This window comes from Trichechus manatus, unplaced genomic scaffold (assembly GCF_000243295.1).
Source record: "Trichechus manatus latirostris isolate Lorelei unplaced genomic scaffold, TriManLat1.0 scaffold00006, whole genome shotgun sequence".
NCBI classification, from domain to species: domain Eukaryota; kingdom Metazoa; phylum Chordata; class Mammalia; order Sirenia; family Trichechidae; genus Trichechus; species Trichechus manatus.
The window spans coordinates 34,208,530-34,232,001 of record NW_004443942.1 but is presented as its reverse complement, the minus strand read 5'-3'; positions in this window follow the sequence as shown (position 1 = coordinate 34,232,001).

Below are 23,472 nucleotides of genomic sequence, written 5' to 3'. Positions count from 1 at the left end.
CATGTTGTTGTTGTTATCTGCTGTTGAGTTGGCCCCTGACTCATGGTGACCCTATGGACAACAGAATAGTATTGTTGTGATCCATGGGATTTTCACTTACTGATTTTTCAGAAGTAGATAGCCAGGCCTTTCTTTCTAGTCTTTCTCAAGTCTGGAGCTTTACTGAAACCTGTTCACCATCACAGCAACGTACAGCCTCCACTGACACATGGCTGCTGTGGTTAAAGTGCATTGTCCAGGAATTGAACTTGGGTGTGGTTGACCCATACCCAATAGAAGTAATAGTTGTTTTAAGTCATTAAGTGTTGGGGTGATTTATTATTCAGCAACAGCTAACTGATGCAATGTGGATTGCCCATCCACATTTCCAGTTAGTTTAAAAAGTAAGAAAAAAACATCTTTTTTGTTTACCTATTTACTGTTTCTTGTTTTTCTTCATTACTTTGTATAATTTAGTATCCTTTGGATTTCCATTCAGTATCATTTTCTTTCCATCTAAAGGACTTTGTGATAAGCCCTGGTGGTGCAGTAAATAAGCGCTCGGCTGCTATCCAAAGATTTGGCGGTTCGAGGCTACCAGCTGCTCCATGGGAGAAAGATGTGGCAGTCTGCTTCTATAAAGATTTACAGCCTTAGAAACCCTATGGAGCAGTTCTATTCTGTCCTATAGGGTCACTATGAGTTGGGATCGACTTGATGGCAATGGTTTTTAAAGGTCTTTGTATAATATTTCTTATAGTGATAGTCTGTTGGTGATAAATTCTTTCAGTTAGAAAAAATCTTCATTTTGCTTTCAGTATTAAAAGGTATCTTTTCTAGTTGACAGTTTTTTTCTTTTAGTACTTAAAAAATGTGATCCACTGTCTTCTGTCTCCTGACTTGCATTGTTTCTGTTGAGAAATATTCTACCATTCTTATGTTTGTTCCTCTGAACCTATTGTATCTTTTTTTCTCTGGCTCATTTTAAGACTTTCTCTTTAGCACTGGTTTGAGCAATTTGATTATGACAGGTCTTGGCATAATTTTCTTCATGTTTCTTGTGCTTCAGGTTATTGAGCTTCTTCTATGGGTTTATAATTTTCATTAAGTATGGAAAATTTTTGGCTGTTATTTCTTCAAACATTTTTTCCTGTTTTCCTTTTCCCTCTGGGACTCCAATTACAAGAATTTGAGGCTACTGTATGTTTTCCCACAGCTCGTTGATGCACTGTTCATTTATTTTTAGTCTTTTCCTTTCTGTTTCATTTTAGTTTCTCTTGTCATATGTTCAAATGCACTATTCATTCTTCTGCTTGTTTAAATGCTATTAGTCACATCCAGTGTATTTTTCATTTAAGATACTGAATTCTTAATTTCTACAAGATTGATTTTGAATTTGTGGCATGTCTCTCCTTATGCTCACAATTTGCTCTACCTTTTTGAACGTATGAAGTATATTTATAATAGTTGCTTTATTGTCATTGTCTGCTAATTCTGTTGTTGTTAGGTGCTATCAAGTCCGTTCCGACTCATAGAGACATTACGTACAACAGAAAGAAACACTGGCAGATACTGCACATTCCTCACAATCGTTGCTATGCTTGAGCCCATTGCAGCCACTGCATCAATCCATCTTACTGTGGGTCTTCCTTTTTTTCGCTGACCCTCTACTTTACCAAGCATGGTGTCCTTCTCCAGGCACTGATCCTTCCTGATAACATGTCCAAAGTACATGAGATGAAGTCTCACCATACTTGCTTCTAAGGAGCATTCTGTCTGTACTTCTTCCAAGACAGATTTGTTCATTCTTCTGGCAGTCCATAGTATATTCAATATTCTTCGCCAACGCTGTAATTCAAAGGCATCAATTCCTCTTCAGTCTTCCTTATTCATTCTCCAGTTTCACATGCATGTAGGCGATTCAAAACACCATGGCTTGGGTCAGGCGCACCTTAGTCCTTAAAGTGACATCTTTGCTTTTTAACACTTTAAAGAGGTCTTTTGCAGCAGATTTGCCCAATGCAGTACGTTGTTTGATTTCTTGACTGCTGCTTCCATGGGTGTTGATTGTGGATTCAAGTAAAATGAAATCCTTGACAACGTCAATGTTTTATCTGTTTATCATGATATTACTTATTGGTCCAGTTGTGAAGTTTTTTTTTTTTTTTATGTTGACGTGTAATCCATACTGAAAGCTGTAGTCATTGATCTTTATCAGTAAGTCCTTCAAGTCCTCTTCACTTTCAGCAAGCAAGTTGTGTCATCTGCATATTGTAGGTTGTTAATAAGTCTTCCTTCAATTCTGTTGCCAAGTTCTTCTTCATACAGTCCTATTTCTTGGATTATTTGCTCAGCATAGAGATTAAATAAGTATGGTGAAAGGATACAACCCTGACACACACCTTTCTTGATTTTAACCCATATGTTATCCCCTAGCTCTTTTTGAACAACTGCCTTTTGGTCTGTGTACAGCTTCCTCATGAGCACAATTAAGTGTTCTGGAATTTCCATTATTTGCAATGTTATCCATAATTTGTTATTTTCCACACAATCTAATGCCTTTGCATAGTCAATACAACACAGATAAACATCTTTCTGGTATTCTCTACTTTCAGCCAAGATTCATCTGACATCAGCAATGATATCCTTCATTCCACGTCCTCTTCTGAATCTGACTTGAAATTCTGTCAGTTCCCCATTGATGTACCTCTGCAGCCACTTTTGAATGATCTTCAGCAAAATTTTACTTGCATGTGATATTAATGATATTATTCTGTAATTTCCACATTCTCTTCTTGGATCACCTTTCTTTGGAATAGGCACAAATATGGATTTCCAATTGGTTGGCCAGGTAGCTGTTTTCCAAATTTCTTGGCATAGACGAGTGAGCACGTCCAGCTCTGCATCTGTTTGTTGAAACATTTCAGTTGGTATTCCGTCAATTCCTGGAGCCTTATTTTTCACCAATGTCTTCAGATCAGCTTGGACTTCTTCCTTTAATACTATGTAGAGAATACTACTAATTCTAGCACCTATGTAATTTCTGGGTCTGCTTATTTTGATTTTTTTCTCCTCATTTGTAGGTTATATTTTCTGCTTTATTGTATGCCTGGTAAGTTTTGATTAAATGCCAGGCATTGTGAATTTTACCTTGTTGGGTGATAGAGTTTTTCCATATTAAGTATTTGGGAATTTTGCACTTAAGTTACATGGAAACATTTTGATCCTTTTGAGGCTTGGTTTTAAGCTTTGCTAGGCAGTTCAAGAGCAGCCTCTCATCTAGTGCTGTTGAAGTAGTACGCTTCTACTTATGCTCCATGTGCTTGGAAGTCTTTTCACTCCAGCTGGTTGGAACACAAACTATTCTTAGCTTTGAGTGAGCTCTAAAAATGGTTTCAACTTATCCTTTCTGATGGTTCTTTCCCACGCCTTGGATATTTCCTCACATGTAGATACTGATCATTACTCAGATAATGACTCAAGAGAAACCTTCCACACTGGAGCTTCCTCTATATTGAGATAGTTCTCTCTCTCCCTCCCTCTCTCTCTCTTTTTTCTTTTTGTGTACTATCCTGCAAATTCTAGGTATATTATTCCCCTTGAATTTTGAACTCTCTCTCCTCAATTCAACAAGTGTGTCTGGCTTTATTACTGGGTGTAGTAAGCTTATGGCAATTATAGGACTCATCTTTCTGTTTCCCTTTTTTCAGAGATCAGTGGCGTGCCTTGCCTATTGTCAATGTCTGAAAACTGTTGTTTCATGTATATTTTTTGCTTTTTTATTTGTTTAAGGCAGGACAATACATTTGTTCCCTGTTATTTTATCATAGCTAGAAGCAGAAGTCTCTTCCAATTAGTTATTGTTGAAGAATTAATGCAAATTAATTGCAATAAAAATTATGTTGAGTTCTGATATACAAAAGCTTAATGTTAATTATGAAGAGATCTAAAAAGTCAGACAGAACCTTTTAAATCTGCCATTTTTCTTTCAATCTCTTCAACTCTCTCTAATTTGAATGACATAAAGGTTTTTGTTCTCGCTTTTCAGAGCCATGGTGACACAGTGGTTAAGAGCTCAGCTGCTAACCAAAACGTTGGCAGCTCGAATCCACCAGCTGCTCCTTGGAAACCCTATGGGGCAGTACTACTCTGTCCTATAGGGTTGCTATGAGTTGGAGTCAACTCAATGCCAACGGGTTTGATTTTTGGTTTTTCTCTTTTCATACCAAGTATTTGAATTAAAATATTTCTGTTGAACAAATTCATTCTTCCTCTTATTTGGTATGCAAATTGAAGAAGAGTTTTAAAGATTCTTAGGACACAAAGGGATCATGTTATGACCTATTGGGAAACATAGAGAATAATATAAAATTTTACAAGACAAAGAGGAAGTATTTGTCTCTCTTCCAATAAGATTTTCCAACTACCATGCGCCACTACCTCTATCTTCTCCCCCTTTATAGATGTTGGTGTAGTAGTGCTCTTAGACTGGGAGGAAAGTAAAATTGGTAGTGAGGGACTTTGGAAGTTTTGTCACTCATATATTCTTTTTGAAAGCCTTTTCTTAAGTCAATCTTGGCATATTGCTTAACTCCCATGGCATAGAGGATATCATGCAGTCAATAAACTTTCTTAATATTCTGACAAATTGATTCATTTGTAATTTTGTTTCACATGAATCCTAGGGACTATAGCCCTCGTATCAGGAGAAAAATCACGGTTAGCTATAATCTTATTGATGAAATTATACATTCCCAAGCCAAACTATAATGACTGTAACATTTTCTGCAAATTAAAACTACTCCTATCTCTTTTCTCGTCCCTGACAGTGGAAAAGCAATATTGTGTTTATCAAGTTTTCCTTAAGCAAAGGTTCAACAGTCAAAAACAGGGTCTTTGGTGTAGGCCTTCCATGACAGATTGGAGAAAAGACAAGAAAAAAAAGTGAGAAGGTTTTTTTATCGAATTGCATTTTTCATATTTCACCCAGAAAGAAGACATCTTTTAGACATTGCTTTAGATCTCTGTGAGTGATTTTGTATTAGGCCTTCAAATGTGTTTTTTTAAACCTCCCCAAAGGGTTTTGGATGACAGTAAGCAATCTGATAGAATTCTTATGCATTCACATCCCAGACTTTGCCTAACTTTAGAAGTAGGCTGTCTTCCTGACACCTTTCACAGCCCTTAACTTATGATCTGAGAGATGATGAAAAGAAGCAACTGTGCAGACAAAGACTTCAGGCTCCAGGCATTGACTCACTGCTTTCAGAGTCCCCTTTCTTACCGTCTTTCAGGGTTTTGTTTGGTGTTTGATACAGCTTTTCAGAGACTTAATAGCCTTTCAGTAACCAGTGCAAGAAAAGGAACATGGCCAGGATTGATTGCACGTGTGCCAACTGGCTTCAAAGGCACAGCAAAACCTCCTGCCTTAGCATTTTAACCCTTTGTGGTAAAAATGCCATGATCTCCTATCAGAAATCAAACTAACATGTATAACCAGTTTCATACCCTGCTGAAAATAAAGGGAGACTTAGTGGGATTTTTATTGTAGCCCACTGTGATCATTGTCACTTTTCTCTGTGAACTGTGATGTTTGGAGAAAGCTTAGAGAATCCAGAGGAAGGGGAAATAACAGTGTGGTAAATTCAGAAGCAGCTACCACTTCAGCCCTTCAATTTCATCCCTCTCTGAGCTCCAGGGTTCTTGATTTAGGCCTCTATTTAGCTGCATTGATACTTTGACCTTTCCACCAGCCCTCATGGATTTGATAGCCTTGCTTTCTAACAGCTCTGCCAACAATTTTTTTCCTTATCTTAATCACCCAGAACACCAGTTGATAAATTGAAAGAGGCTGGATAATTTTTTCTCTTCCTTGTCCTCCTTGGGAAATGAAACATCAGCTTCCCAGGACAAATTTTGGTAAAAGTCTGTATTATGCCTTTATTCTAGATGTTGAGATGTGATGATTTGTTGTGATGTGCCTGTTTGGACAAACCTATGTAGCTACAACATATGTTGAGCAACATTCCTTTGTTGGTGATGATTCCATATGGTATCCCAGTAACAGCAGGCTCATATACAAAAATACCAAAATCAAAACCAAACCCATTGCTGTCGAGTTGATTCCAACTCATCAAGACCTTATAGGACAGAGAACTGCCCCATAGAGTTTCCAAGGCTGTAAATCTTTATGGAAGCAGGCTGTCAACATCTTTCTCCTGTGGAGCAGCTGGTGGGTTTGAGCTGTCGACCTTTCGGTTAGCAGCTGAGCACTTAACCAGTGAGCTACCATGGCTCCATATGCAAAGATAAGGGTCTACAATTTCTAATTTCTGCAGAAAACCAGAAAAATATCTTAAAATGAAGAGTAGACTGCATTGAGGTTTGGAAAGAGGTGCAAACCATCAGATCAGAGAAGAAGATACTTGGTGGAAAGAGGAGACAAGTTTTCTTTCAGTAATTATGTTGCTGTAATTCAATGAGTACATTAATGTAAGAGTAATCAACTTTAAGAATGCCAATTAATAACAATACAGCATTTGGAGAAAACTTATTAAAACTCAAGAACACGAAAGGAGATTAAAATACAGCATTAAAATGGGCTAATAATCCTGTTTGAGAAAGCAATCATCATAGAGAACAGAATAAACAATGTGAACTTAGGTGGACCCTCTCAATGTCTCTGCAGATATAGAGCCCAACTCTCTTTTTCTCCTAGCAAGGAGAATGATTAACTATTTGGATTCGCATGTGGGGATAAATGTTCTTGAATTTGTATTGGGGTAAACATTTAATTTTTGATTTTCTAAAATCAATCTGATCTTTCTTATGAGCCCCATCTCAGAATATGTTTATATGTGTGTTGGGACTGTAGGGATTCTTATGATTTAGGCTGTATAGTGGTTTCTCTGGTCTCCCACTGGTATTGTCTGGATTTTTGAGGCATTATGCTGGCCCCTATCAATGGAGTCCATGACTGTGGCCATTTACCTCCATTTGCAGTGACTCTGTTTCCTATGGCCTCTGTTTACTATGGTACCAGGCCTTTGATATTTTACCTGCCTGCTCGGCACCTCTATAGTACTGCTATGTCCCCTTAATGAGACACCTGGGAATTTCTGGGTCACCTGCATGTTACGTGTTGTTGTGGTTGTTAGGTGCCATTGGGTCAATTTCAACTCATAGTGACCTCAATGTGTTACAAAGTAGAATGACCCTATAGGGTTTTCTTGGCGAGAATCTTTACAGGAGCAGATTACTAGGTCTTTCTCCTGCAGAAACGCTGGGTGAGTTCTAACTGCCAAGCTTTCAGTTAGCAGCCAGGTGCTTAACTGTTGTGACACCAGGGCTCCTTGCATGTTATGTACAGATTGGGAATTCAAGGATGCTGCCTCAAACTCTTATACCCAGTAATATATATCTGTCTCTGCTGCACTGCATTGTGCAGCATGTCAGACATGGTTGGCACTTCTTCTAGCAACTTACTGCCTCCCCCAGGCTACACTGGTGAAGCCTGCCATCATCCCTCCAGTGTTGGGGATTCCCTACAACTACTGGAATAATTCTATCCCTCTCTCTTTATGGTTCCATTCCAATGAGGGGGACATGAGGACTGTGCATCTAACCTCTTTATCTCCCTTTTGCCTCTCTTTCCATGTTCCCTAGGGCCAGCAGGGATCATCTCTTTCCTTCCTCTTTCTCCCTGACAAGGACTTCTCCTATACCATATTCTACTTCTGCCTCATTGCCTAGGTCCTCAATGGCAGAGGAATTCTGGGAGAGATGCTAGTATATTAATAAAGGAAGATCCAAAAATAATATCTCTATTATTCATGGAATACATGGCTCAGGGGCAAGACAAATCTAGATTGGGAATCTTTTCTGAAACCAGGCAGGGAATAAATAAATAAATATTCACCAATACAGAAATCTCTACTAAAATGTCCCTGACAAGTAGTCATTCAGCTTTTACCTGTATCTTCCTGCTGACCAATTGTTCCTTGTTTCATGACTCAGTGTATTCCAGGGTTGGGCAGTTCTGTGTATTCTTGCTTATTATGTGAGCATAATAAAGGACTTGAGGTTGTTGTTGTTATCTGTTATGGAGTTGGCCCTGACGCACTGCAATCCCATGCATGGTGCAATGAAATGCTACTCAGTCCTGCACCATCCTCATGATAGGTTACAAATCAGACCATTGTGATCCATAGGATTTTCAATGGCTGATATTCTGAAGCAGATTTCCAGGCCTTTCTTCCTAGTCCATCTTAGTATGGAAGCTCTGCTGAAACCCGTTCAGCATGATAACAACCCACAAGTCTCCACTGACAGATGGTGCACCTCGTGCAAGCTCAGTGGTGGCTATGCATGAGGTGCATTGACCAGGAATCGAACCGAGGTCTCTCAGCATGGAAGGGGAGAATTGTACACTGAACCATCAGTGCCTCAGAAAGAACTTGAGGGCAGGGACCTTAACTAATTCTTCTTTGAATCCTCTGCAGGTTCAAAATAGTGTTTTAGACGCCATTAGGTGCCATTGAGTCATTACGACTCATAGTAACCCTGTGTACAACAAAACAAAACACTGTGCAATCTTGGGCCATTCTCACAACCGTTGCTATGTTTGAGCCCACTGTTGCAGCCACTGTGTCATTCCATCTTGTTGAAGGTCTTCCTGTCTTTTGCTGATCCTCTACTAAGCATGATGTCCTTTTCCAGTGACTGGTACCTCCTGATAACATGTTCAAAGTACATGAGATGAAGTCTCACCATCCTTGCTTCTAAGGAGCATTCTGGCTTTACTTCTTCCAAGACAGATGTGTTCATTCTTCTGGCAATCCATGGTATATTCAATATTCTTTGCCAACACCGTAATTCAAATGCATCAGTTCTTTTTTGGTCTTCTTATTCATTGTCCAGCTTTCACATGCGTATGAGGCTATTGAAAATGCTTGAGTCAGGCACACCTTAGTCCTCAAAGTGACATCTTTACTTTTTAACACTTTAAAGGATCTCTTGCAGAAGATTTGCCTAATTCAGTATGTCGTTTGATTTCTTGACTACGGTTTCCATGGACGTTGATTGTTTTAGACCTAGAAGGCCCTTAATAACTGTTTGCTGAAATAATGAATGAATTCTGTTGAGGAACATTCTGCCCTATAATTCTTATGTCTTTGTCCTGGTTTTGCTGCTCTGTGCTACAGTTTGACAACTCTTCAGATACTGGTAGATGGGTATTATGTTTTTACTTAAGCATCTTTTGGGGAAGCCAAGTATCTCTATTTCCTTAAGTCACCCTCAAGATTGTTTCTACACCATTCTGTTCAACTTATTTGAGTCCTTTAAAATAGAAAAGCAGAACACAGGTTTGTGTTCATACTAAGTGGCATGATCTATTATCAGCAGAAGATATTTCAGGGAGGTTAAAGGTAAAGAATAAAAAAACTTACATATATATTAAAGGAAAAGTCTTGCAAAAAACAACATGAAATTAATGGTGACTCTAGAATGACATGTTCTCAGGAGGGACCAGTCTCAGTAGAAGGACATCATATTTGGTTAAGGAGAAGGTCAGCAAAAAGAAAGGAAGACATTCAACAAAATGGATTGACATGGTGGCTACAGCAATGGGCTTAAACATAGCAACTGTTGTGAGTACGGCACAGGACTGGAACAGTGTTTTGTTCCCTTGTACGTAGGGTCACTATGAGTTGGAATCAACTTGATGGCACCTAACAACAACAACAACTAGAATGAAGGTGTTATATATTGGGACATTCATAAAGTATTTGATATAGCCTATAATGAAATTTTAGTTACAAATTTGAATAAAATTGGCTTGGCTAAAGCAGAATCCTACTATCTCAAAAAAATCACTTGGAGGGATGTTAACAAAGGGTAATGAGACAAAAACAGTTCCATAGAGAACTGCCAGAAGTTCAAGCTGGATTCAGAAGAGGATGTGGAATGAGGTATATCATTTTTGGAATACAAGAAGGATGTTTACCTGTGTTTTATTGACTATGCAAAGATATTCAACTGCATGGATCATAACAAATTATGGATAACATTGCAAAGAATGGGAATTCCAGAACAGTTAATTGTGCTCATGTGGAACCTATAGACAGACCAAGAGGCAGTTATTCAAATGGAGCAAGGGAATACTGAGTTGTTTAAAATCAGGAAAGGTGTGCGTTAGGGTTGTATCCTTTCACCATACTTACATTCAATCTCTATGCTGAGTAAATAATATGAGAAGCTGAATTATATGAAGAAGCATATGGCATCAGCATTGGTGGACCTCATTAACAACCTGCGATATACAGATGACACAACCTTGTTTGCTGAAAGTGAAGAGGACTTGAAGCACTTACTGATGAAGATCAAAGACTACATCCTTCAGTATGGATTATATCTCAACATAAAGAAAACAAAAATACTCACAGGTGGACCAGTGAGCAACATCATGATAAACGGAGAAAATATTGAATGTGTAAAGGATTGCATTTTACGGATCTATAATCAATGCCCATGGAAGCAGCAGTCAAGAAATCAAACAATACATTGCATTGGGCAAAACTTCTGCAAAATACCTCCTTAAAGTGTTGAGAAGCAAAAATGTCATTTTGAAGACTAAGGTATGCCTGATCCAAGCCATGATATTTTCAATCGCCTCATATTCATGGGAAAGCTGGACAATGAATAAGGAAGACCGAAGAAGAATTGATGCCTTTGAATTATGATGTTGGCAAAGAATATACCATGGACTGCCAGAAGAAGGAACAAGTGTGTCTTAGAAAAAATACAGCCAGAGTGCTCCTTGGAAGTGAAGATGGCAAGACTTTGTCTCACGTACTTTGGACATGTTATCAGGAGGGACCAGTCCCTGGAGAAGGACATCATGCTTGATAAGGTGAGGGTCATTGAAAAAGAGGAAGGCCCTCAATGAGATGGATTGACACTGTGGCTGCAACAAATGGCTCAAACACAGCAATGATCATGGGCATGGAACAAGACTGGGCTGTGTTTAGTTCTGTTGTATATAGGGTCATTATGAGTGGGAATCAGCTTGATGGAACCTCATAACAACAACAACAATGAAACATAGCAGACTTCTGGATTAGGGCAGTACCCAGAAACCAATGGATAGGGTCTGAATGAGAGTAAAGCACATGCTATTAACAGTTTTGTGAATGTTTGGAAATAAATGCATGGTATAGCTGCTCATCAAAGTCCAGAACTGTAAACATGAGCAAAGTCTCAGTTGAAAGAAAGGATTCTAATAAAACATAATAAAAAGTGGTGGTGGTGGTGGTAGTGTGGTGGTGGTGGTTTTGCCATTGAGTTGATTTCGACCCATAGCGGCCCTATAGGACCAAGTACAACTGCCCCATAGGGTTTCCAATGCTGTAATCTTTATGGAAGTAGATCGCCACATCTTTCTCCTGCAGAGCGGCTGCTGGATTCGAACCGCTGACCTTTTGGTTAGCAGCTGAGAGAACTTAACCACTATGCCACCCAAAACCAAACCAAACCCACTGCCGTCGAGTTGATTCCGACTCTATAGGACAGAGTAGAACTGCCCCATAGAGTTTCCAAGGAATGACTCGTGGATTTGAACTGTCAACCTTTTGATTAGCAGCCATAGCACTTAACCACTACGCTATCAGGGCTCCTTAAAAAGTAGACAGCCATAAATTTAAGCATATAAAATGACCGTTTAAACCTCCTTCAAGATTTTACCATATGCCAGGACTCAGCATTTCCCACTCTGGTTGTATGTAGCTTAATTGAATATATGTTCAGTAAGGGGTACAAGTGTGAGTGTTTGGGTCTGGTTTAGGCAGATCAGAACCTGCAAAATGGTTTAAAAGCAGACATTTAAATTTGTTTTAACTCACAGTATTTGATCCAGTGCCTCTGGTAATCTCAGGGCTCCTTCTAAAAAATTAAAATCAATAGTAACAATAAAAAAAATACTGCAGTATTCTTCACTAGACCTTACTTTTCTCTTTAGAGTCTCATAAAACCTTTGCAGCCTTGATTTACTTTGGCAATGTGGACCTAAAGCTCTATACGCTTCTCTCCTCTCATCTCTTATTTATAATGCTTCCCGGTCTCATTGTCAAAAGGCAGTTGACTTCTTTACACTTGTTTGTTCCTGGATGCACTGTTGTAGTTGAAGTTTTCACATTTCTTTCTCTGAGGTCTTGGCTTCCATTAACCAATGTTTTGGAGGACTGTTCCTTTGCAACAATATCTTATAATCTTAAAGCTGGCTAAATATTTGGGAAAAAATAAGGCATTTAGCTGGTTGGAAGGTTTGTGATGCTTTTTGAGGTGTCCAAATAATTTATAGATCAAATTAGGACACAATTGAGATTGGAAAGGGATGCTACCATTGAGACATTGAGATACTGGGACAACAGGCTTAAACTGCCATTGTTCTGGGAAACCCAGGATGTATGATCACTCTACCTTAGACTAATTAAGTGGATCCCTGTAGATGCTTTGTGGATTGCACAGGCAGCTACAGGACCTTATGTTTGGAGAGAAGATAGAAATTTTCTTTGGTCATTTTTTTCTGGCTTTCAGCTAAAATGTATACAATAAGTTGTCTTTTGTTTTGAAAAATATTTTCTCAGTCTTGAACTCTCAAGAATTCTTTGCTTGCGACAGAGCTTAAATTATATTTAATCAGTGTATCATGGAATAATGGAGTTCTAGAAAATTTCCACAGGTGGGTTGCCCAGCTGAAGAAATGGTATTATGATGATATGTGGGAGATGGATTAGATGAAAAGATGTAGAGTAGGGTTGCTATTATTAGTTGCCGTTGAGTTGTCTCTGACTCATGACAACTTTATGCATAGCAGAACAAAACATTGCCCAGTCCTGCGACATCCTCACAATTGTTGGTATGTTTGAGACCATTGTTGCAACTATTGTGTCAATTTTTCTCATGAGGGGTTCCCTCATTTTTGCTGTCCCTCTACTTTACCATACATGATGTCCTTTTGTAGAAATTGGTCTTTCCTGATGACGTGTCCAAAGCAAGCATGATGACGTCTCACCATCCTAACTTCTAAGGAGCATTCTACTTTGGCAAATAGAATATAAGAAGTATAGCTCAATGTCAGGCCAAAGCTGTGCAGCCTGTATCCTGGAACATGGGAGCATCTTGCCTTAGGAGTGTATATACAAGAGCTTGATTAGTGTAGAAAACTGTTTAATTCAAATCATAATGCAAAACCTAAGGGCAACCAACTAAATAGAGCAGCAACAATGCATTTTACTTTCATTTCTGAATATATATATATTTGAAAATCTAACATTTACATTTTAGTCCCTATGAATGTGCCACCAAAAAATCCAAGTATTTGAAAGTCATGAACACATGCCATGAGCCATGAATTTGATGGTTTAACTCCTTAGAGCTAAGGCAGTCAACAAAAGGAGAGGTTGAAGCCCAACAGGGTTTACCATGTTTTTTGGCACAGTTAAGATTATGTGACTTGTGGCTGTAGAGAAGCAAGCAGAATCTTGAGGGAGACATAAGTCTACCAGATGTCTTAGCATTCCATAGAGGACACAGTGATATTTGCTAACGTGTGAAGTGTATTGAGCATTAATTAAAGGGGATGCTGTATGTACTTAGGGAATGCAGATATTCTCACACTGCAGAAGAGAACATATGCCATGCGGGGACCCTGGGGAGACAGCCTGGGCCAATGGTCTCTGAAGACACAAGAGGACAGTCAACCTACTAAGGAAGCTGCTTCACCACAGTTGGTGCAGGCATGATTCATATTGTTGGGGCTTGAAGAAGCCCAGAAATTGATGAGAGAATAATTGAATCACAAGTTTGGAAGTTCTCCTACCTCCATGTGATGCTTGAGATCTTTCTAGAACATTGACCTTGTACCTTCTTCCTTCTTTAGCTAAGCTTATTGAGTTTACTTCCATTGTTTTTAATTTTTTCTTATGCCCTTGAATCTGGTTCCTGTCCTCACTGATTCTTCAAAAGGTCTCTTAAAGTACTTGTTCAAATGCTTGTTTATATCTAAATTATTCCCTAGATATTAAGCTCCATGCAAGTAAAGCCTGGGTTGGCTTATTCATCATCATATCCCCACTCAGCATAATGCCTGGCTCATAGTAATCACAATGAGTGAATGAATGAATGATCTTATGGTCATATACAATGAATCCTAAAGGGTACAGTGCTTGATCCTCTACCTTCTTGTGTTACTCTATGTACTTTTCTTGGGTGACCTATCTTTGGATAGACATTGATAAATGACTCCAAAATGTTAGGTCCAGCTAAGAGCTAAGCCCTTTCTCTTCTGAGTGTTAGATCAGTCTATCCAGCTATCTGCTGAACATTTCCACCTGAATAAGTGGTCCTCCAGCTTGTCCTTGAAACATTCTGTGATGAAAAACTTCTCTGGATTCTTCAGGCTTCTATATAATTCAGTGAGCTAAATAGATGTTCCTGTACCATCTAGTCTTCATTCTTGTTTTCCTTGGGATTGTACTGAATAATCTTAATCCTTTGTTACTTTTTGCCAGAACAGTTTTCAGTTGTTTTAGTTATTAAATAAGCATTTAAGATTTGGATTTATGAAAAATGCAAAAGAGAAAAGTGGGACGTCTTATAATCCATGGGTGCTGTGAGCCCAGCAGGTTTGCTGAATAATACCTCTAACTGAGCTCCTACTATGTGTCAGGCAGTCTGCCAAACACTTTTACACAAATAGTCTATAACTCCCCCAAACCTGTGTGGAATCAGTATTACTATCACCATTTTACAAATGAATAAACTGAGGTTCAAAACAGCTAAATATGTTGTTCCAGGTTACACAGCTAGAAAGTGCTGCTGCTAGAATTCTATCCGAAGTCAGACTGGCTCAAGCCAAAGCTCTCAGTGCTTTATGAACTCAATGGACCTAGCACATTTGTTACTAATATTTTTCGTTGGTGATACCTCTCTGTTCCTCTCTAATTCTATCATCCCCACTTGCTCATTATCTCTCTAGGTCCTTGCTGCTTTTCTGGTTCTTCCTCTTGAGGTCCTGGAATGGCTAATAGAACAGCCTTGATTCAGAACCAGAAAGCTTTTCCATTTCAGAGACTCTTGTTTCATCACTGAAGGGGCAAATGGGAAGCCTTGAACAAGAATGTGAGCTTCTGGGGGTAGTAAATGGATAAGCCTGCCCTGACATAAGCAGGTTGTGCTTCTTTGGTATACTGGACTGGGGGAAACCTGGGAGAGGATAAGGCTACCGAGGGCTGAGAGATGACACTCAAGAAGGACACAAATGAGTGCATAAAAGAAAATCTTCTTGAAGTTATGGAAAGACGCATCACTATCCTAGGTTTTCCTACATAGGTGGGACCACACTTATCTTGGGAGAGGGCAACTTCAATGAAAAGAAGGAGTCAGGAGAAGAGAACTTTAGTGGATTTTGAGGTGAAGGTTCATGGGAAGCAATCCAGATGCTTCCAAATTTCTGTTCCTTTGAAATTTCCTCTTAAAGTGGAATATGCCATTTAAGAAGTAGGGAGTTAGAAAAATACAACTGCTAACAACAGCATATTATTATTGTTAAATTTAAGTGCTTTATCTTAGTTATGGATATAACTAAGAACGTTATATCCATACCTCACTGATCCTCATAACAATCCTATGCAGACTGTATGAGTTCCCATATTTTACATTTGAGGAAACTGAGACTTGGAGAGGCTAAATGCCTTGCAAATAGTGCAGCAAGAGAGTGGCAGAGCTATTGAGAACCTCTGCTACATGAGAATATTCCTTGGCACAGTCACTGACTTGTAGATTCATATACTTCAGGAGACCTGGAAGGATCATGCAGATGTTCTCCTGCCTTTCTGGATTTCTTGCTGAAAAGCTGGTACACTCAGCGGCACTAACAGCTGACGTGCATGCACCCATATTCACACATGCGGATGTTACCTTGCTCTTCCTGGCTGATTAATAGTGAGGGTACATTATCAGAGCTAATAGGACTCAAATGAGGAAAACTGGTCAAGTGAAACCCTGTAAATTGGTTTGTGTGCTTCCTCTGCCTCTCTTAATACCTGATGCTGGGGATTTTCATCCTTGTCTAGCCAGGCTACAAGGGAAAGGATTAGCGTAAATAATTCTCTTGGCAGCAATAAGGGGGCAGCCAGCTGCTTCGCTGCCCATTTATAAGCATGACAAGAATTCAAACCTAGGACAGAAGGATCTTTTCTTTTCTCTGAAAGCACAGCTTTGCTTAGAAAGGTGACCAAACACACACACCTCTCCCCCTCCTTCTTTTACTGTCTTCATTTTGTTCTTTTTCTACCATTTTCCTTTTGTCACTGTGCGTTTGCCTCCCGGTTCCTAGTCACAACCTGATGGGCTTTTTCTCTTGAGATGAATGAAGTGCAAGGGGTAAACATCCCTGGAATACTCATCTCCTCAAACAGCAGCAGCATAGAGTAGAGGGAGCCAGACAGCCTGGGTTCTCAACCTGGCTTTCCCCTTACTACCCGTGTGATCTTGGGAGTGTTACTTAACCTCTCTGTGCCTAATTCTCTCCTATGCCCAAGAAAACAGGGATAATAATAATTTATTTAGTGGTTTTCTGTGAACATTCAATATAAAGTGTTGAGAACAACGGCAGGTAGAGACTAAGTGGTTAATTCAAGTTTGTTGTTACTTGCCATTGAGTTGGCTCTGACTCCTGGTGACCCCATGCACAACAGAATGAAATGTTCCCTGCTCCTTCCCCATCATCACTATCATTGCTGTGCTCGAGTCCATTGTCACAGCCACTGTATATTTTGAGTGCCTTTCAACTTAGAGGGTTCATCCTTCAGTACCATATGAGATAATATTCTGCTGTCACCCATGAAGTTTTTATTGGCTAATTTTCGGAAGCAGATCACCAGAACTTTTTTCCTAGTCTGTCTTAGTCTGGAAGCTCCACTGACACCTGCCCACCATGGATAACTCTGCTGATATTTGAAATAATAGTGGCATAGCTTCTAGCATCATAGAAATACGCAAGCTACCATAGTATGACAAACTAACAGACAGGTGGTGTTAATTCATGTTAACTGTTGTTACTGACATAGGAGGGAAAGGTGGTATGGGTTACTCATCTGTAGCTGCTTCCTCTAGTCCATGTTTCCGTTTCTCATTGGATGCCTCAGAGGATCCATCTGGCTGTAGGATCTAACTTTGTATTTGAGCTACCCCAGCTGTAGGGTTGCTGAGTGGCCCCAGTCATTGGCTTTCTCTTAAGGCTGTTGCTATGTGGGACAGGCACCATGGTAGAGCATGGATTGGTTGTGTCTGATACAAATGTGGTCAATGTGGAGAAGCCCTTGGTGGGGAGCTGCTAGGGCCACAGAACCCAAGGACAGTTTTATAAAAGCTCTATTTCCTCTGTTCTGAGTTTTCTAAAAGAATATATGTGGTAGTTGACCAAAGGTCAGTGGTCCTTAACATCTGAATCCTGTCCTACCTTAGCCATCCCCTGGGAGATTCCCAACAGAAGACAAATGCACGTTCTTTAATGGCAAACTTTGAAGCTTTTGCTCCATCCTCATTGTAGACTCCTGATGTTGGATCATAAAGAGATCTCCTTTGTCTCGGCTAGAGGCAGGCTATTCCTTGGACCTCACACATTTACCCCTTCATTGAAGAGGGGAGCCATTCTGGGGAAAGTTAATTAAAGGAAGATCAAATCAATGAAAGAATTTGCCTCTGTGCCCAGAGTAGAACATCTCCCGAAGGTCTTCTTAAAGGGTGGTGTTGAGCTAGAAAAGAGTAAGAAAGTCTCTGGCCCAACTAATATTTTAAATGTGGTGAATAAAAAGAAGATATTCACACACATACACACACACACACACAGCCCTAGAATCTTAAGAGAGTGATCCTGGCCTTAGCTCAGGGGTCTATGAAATGTCCTTATCCTTGACAAGTCACATTATCCACCCTTCTTGGGGATAAGTAAATGAGGGAAGGGCTGGAACAGGGAACGAAAAGTGAGCAGGATGTGCAGGAAGAGAAACAGGTTACCTTCAGAACAAGAAAAGGGTGTGTAGTAGGTAGATTCCAGGATAGAATAGTATTTCTCAAACTAAGTCATGAATATGCATTATCAGAGGTCCACAGGTTCTTTCTGAGAGTTGATTAAGTTTATGTCGGCAAAAAAGAGGAAGACCTTCAGCAAGATGGATTGACACAGTGACTGCAACAATGGGCTCAAACATAGCAACGATTGTGAGGATGGCACAGGACCAGGCAGTCTTTCGTTCTGTTGAAAATAGTGTCTCTATGAGTTGGAACTGACCCGACAGCACCTAACAACAACAATAACATGTCTTCTTTTATTTAATAATCCAAAAAAAGCATGTAAGCCTATTCTAACCCTTTCAGAATCACCTTTTGCATTTGTTCTGGCATCAAGTAGTACTTTTTTAAATTATCAAGTTATAATAATAAAGAAAGGAAGTGGAAATCATACATATGGATGGAAATCATACATTTGGATGCATTTGCTCCAAAGGAAGGCCAAGTGATGTTGTGGCAGTCTATGCAGTGGTTTGGATACAGAAAGATGGTAGGAGGAATGAATCATTTCCTGACGTATCACATTAATGCTGCCAGACTTGAAAGAACCAGTTTTGGAGCAGTCAGAGCTTCTGTTGTTAACGTTGGTTTCATTTTAAAAAATCTCATCATCCATCACATTAAATGGATGTTGGTAATTTAACTTTGTTGATTTTGTAGTTTAAATTTAATGTGTACATTTATTTTGATTTTAAAGATTTATAAGAGATATAAGCATGAAGATATCTTACCTAGTTTTATGTTTGTACATATGCAAATAACACTGTATTATTTAGCTAACATTTAGATAGTTCTCAAATAAGTCAGATACTGTTCTGATGGTTTCACATAACTTAAGTCACTCAGATCTTATAAATAAATTATTATTATTATCCTTAGATGAGGAAACTGAGGCATTTTTGTTGTTGTTGATAGTTGCTATCAAGTCGATTCCAACTCATAGTGACCCTATGTACAACAAAACACTGCCCCAGTCCTGCACCATTCTTACAATCTTTGCTATGTTTGAGCCCATTGTTGCCACCACTGTGTCAGTCTATCTTGTTGAGGGTCTTGCTCTTTTTCTCTGACCCTCTACTTTACCAAGCATGATGTCCTTCTCTAGGAACTGGTCCCTCCTGATAACATGTCCAAAGCACTTGAGATGATGTATTGCCATTCTTGCTTCTAAGGAGCATTCTGGCTGTACTTCTTTCAAGAGAGATTTATTCATTCCTCTGGCAGTTCATGGTATATTCGATATTCTTTACCAACACCATAATTCAAAGGCATCAGTTCCTCTTTGGTCTTCCTTATTCATTGTCCAGCTTTTGCATGCATATGAGACCATTGAAAATACCATGGCTTGGGTCAGGCGCACATTTAGTCCTCAAAGTGACAGCTTTACTTTTTAACACTTTAAAGAGGTCTTTTGCAGCAGATTTGCCCAGTGTGATGTGTCATTTGATTTCTTGACTGCTGCTTCCATGGACGTTGATTGCATATCCAAGTAAAATGGAATCCTTGACAACTTCAGTATTTTCTCTGTTTATCATGATGTTGTGTCATCTGCATAATGCAGGTTGTTAATGAGTCTTCCTCCAATCCTGATGCCACATTCTTCTTCATATAGTCCAGCTTCTTGGATTATTTGAAGTCTAGACTACATGAACCAAAAAATTTTCTATTAGTTTAAACCAGGGTGATAAAAATAATGAGCTCCGAGACATGCTTCATAGTTGGAGGGACTCGTAGTAAATGATGATTATTTTACCCACTGCTAGTTCCAAACTATTTTCATTTATCTGTATTTGACAGTGGACTGTGATTTGATTGCAGTATTCTTTCAACATTATCTATGATCTAAGCCCGTATCATATTAAAGTGAATTCTTATATGACATGCATTAGTTTTCTATTGCTGTTGGAACAAATTACCACAAACTTAGTGGCTTAACACAAATTTATTATCTTATAGTTCTGGAGGTCAGAAATCTGGTATTAGTCTCACTGATTTAAAATCAAGGTGTTGGTAGAACTGTATTCCTTTCTGGAGGCTCTAGGGGAAAATCTGTTTTCTTGCCTTTCCAGGTTACAGAGGCTGCTCACATTCCTTGACTTGTGGCCCCTTCCTCCATCTCCAAAGCCAGCAGTGGTGAATCGAGCCCTTCTCGTGTCACATCTATCAAGCCCTTCTTCCATCATTGCATCTGTCTTTGACCAAAGCCAGGATGAGCTCTCTACTTTGAAGGATTTATATGGTTAGATTGGGCCTACGCAGATAATCCAGGATGATCTCTCCATCTCAAAGTCCTTTTTGCTGTGTAAGGTAACATATTCACAGGTTTTGAAGATTAGGCCATAGACACTTTGGTGGCCATTATCCTGCCTGCCACATGGTGTGACATAAATAGTCACCAACACACCAACACATATGGATGATTCCATACTTAAAAAAATAATTGACCTGTCCTAGGAAATTATTACTATCAGCTAACATTAACTGAGCAGTTACCATATGCCAGGGACTGTTCTAAATGCTTTGCATTCATTAATACCACTTACTCCTCGCAGTACCTCCTTGATGTAGATGTACTTTTGTTACTCTGTTAACTGGAAGCTAAGGCCTATCTAGGGAGGCATATTGTTTGAGAGGGGATGACCACTTCTCTCCACATACACACAGGATGGGCTCATGACCAGAATGCTGGTTGTCAGTTCTCACTCCCTTTAGCAGTGCAGATTTTTCCCAGAAAAATCTTCCTAATTTCTAATGGAACTCATGGTGTTTGAAGCATCTATTTGGCAATAAACTTTGGGCCAGAATCTGTTGCTGGATCTTTGTGTTTCTAAACTACTGCTTATTTTGATCAAGTGGGTTGAACGAGACGTCAATTCAAGGAGGAATTTAACATAGCAAATCATTTCTTATTATTAGATATTCTATAGAGGCTGTGGAGAGAAATGGAAAATGGGTTAATTTTGATGTAAACTATTATCATATTCTGATGGTGTAGAGAGAGGTGGTTTGGAACTTGAAACCTCTAGTCTAGCTTCTGAGCATTAACTGTTTCAACCTGATTGCTAAAATACCTCTTGCTCTGCTCCAGCCGTAATAGCTTCCATGAGATTTCTAGAACCCGCTAGGAATACTCTTGCCTCATGTCTTTGCACTGGACAGAATTGTGTCACATGCCCAGTTTAATGTCAATTACATGAAGCTGGTTTGACTTAGAACCAAGAGGTTCTATTACTCACAGGCAGGGATAGGGTCAGCTACCTTTGATGCTCATGGCCACAAGGATGTAGGTGAAGACTGGAATATAATTTTGTATTCTGTTAAGAGCAAAGAGAGGGAGATAGAAGTTGGAAAAACAACCAGTAGTATCTGGTGAAATCATAATAATAAAATACTAATTTGGTTCATTCTTTTTCAGCTGATTTTGTAGTTATAACTTCTATAAAGATTAATATGACAGATATATTTTTAAAAATACAAAAACTTTTAGAACAGTAAGAATTTGGGGCTTTAACTAATTTTATTTTATATCTTTGATCACATTTCTGCAGTAATTCTGCACTTGGCTAGGAGATTAGCTCTTAGGGTGATTACTGTGGAGGAGTGAAAGAAATTTTGGAACCCTTCCTAAGAGGAGAAAGCAAATTTCTTCATGTCTTTCTGTCCTCCTTCTAAATCAGGATTGCTTCTGTGCTAAAGTCCCCCTGTAGTGCTCTCTTTATGTGAGTGATGTCATAACAATAATTCATCATTGCAGTCATCAGATTTTTCCAGACGACTCCAGACAACCTGAAAGATTTTGCGGGGAAATTGATTTCCCAATTTAAACTTCATGCACGACTGGTTGAGCTGTTTATAAACAAATCGCATGAATAATTTAGTTTAAGATTTACTGTGAGTTACAGATATCATTCTTTTTTATTCCTTTAAAGTCATCTAAATATGCTGTCACATAGGAAACAGTATCTTAAAAATCAGGGAAGACACTGTTAGTGGAGTTTTGTGCAGATTTTGTGCAGGAGTTTGCTAAACTAGGTAGAAGTTATTATCAGGTCCAGGTCAATTTAAAATGAAATGAAAGTAGCATTAACTAGTGTGTTCTGTGAGCTGGATATTGTCCTACACTTTTTGACATACATTATTTTATAAGTCATAACACCTCATTTTATATAGATGAAGAATTGAGGTCCAGATAGGCTTAAGTAATTTGATCTAGGATAAAGGTAATAAAACTAGGATTTAAGAGCTTTTGCCATACCTATGTTTTTTTATTGTGGTAAAATACATATGTAACAAAACATTTGCCATTTCAACAATCTTCACATGTACAGTTCTGTGACATTAATTGTGTTCGTCATGTTTTTCAACCATCACCCTTACCCATTTCAAACTTTTCCATCACTCTTAAATAGCAGCTCAGTGTCTCCTAAGTATTGTGTTTTCCTCCCCAAACCCTCAGCCTCTGGTAACCACTAATAAACTTTAGTCTTTATGTTCTTGCCTATTCTAAATATTTCATATATGTGGTATCTTACAATATTTGTCTTCTTGTGACTGACTTACTTCACTCAGCATAATGTTTTCAAGGTTCATCCTTTTCAAGTTTGTAGCCTGTATCAGGAGTTCATCTCTCTTTATGGCTGAGTAGTTGTATGTATGTATGTACAACATTTTGTTTATCCATTTATCTGTTGATGGACATTTAGACTGTATTCACTTTTTGGCTATTGTGAATAGTGCTACAGTGAACATTGCCGTATCTATTTTAATTGGCATATTGCAAACTGGGCAAGCTTACCCCTTTTGTTTGGGCTCGTTGCTGCGATTGCTGCTTTTATAGTTTTCTCTTTAGAGTGGGTCTTTTTATAGATCTTCTGATGATTCTGTTGACTATGAATGTGTAAGGTTGGCCCTCTTGCCCTGTTGGCCATTTGAATCCAATCATCAAAGACTCATGATGCACGCAAGCTCTGGCTCACAACAGCTAACATGTTTGTGGTGGGCAGTAGTTCAGCCTATCTAACTTTTCTATCTCTCCACCTTCTGGACACATGGGAGAATTGCACTTCCTGGCTGCCTGTGGTTGAATGAGTTCATGTGATTAGTCTAGTCATTGAGTGGTGAGCTAAAGTGTCATGTGTCACCTCCAGGCTGGATTTTTAATTGCCGGTGTGAGACCCTCTGGAAAGATCTTTCCCCTTGGCATGATGGCTGGCAACACTTGAGCTGGCGTTTACTATGTCAGCCTGTGTCCCTGAATGCCAATGGTAAGCAAAGCTTCCCTGTCCCCTTGCTATCGACTTGCAGTGTGAGAAAGAAAAAAGTGCATGTTTGTTTTCAGCCATTGTGATTTTAGGGTTGATT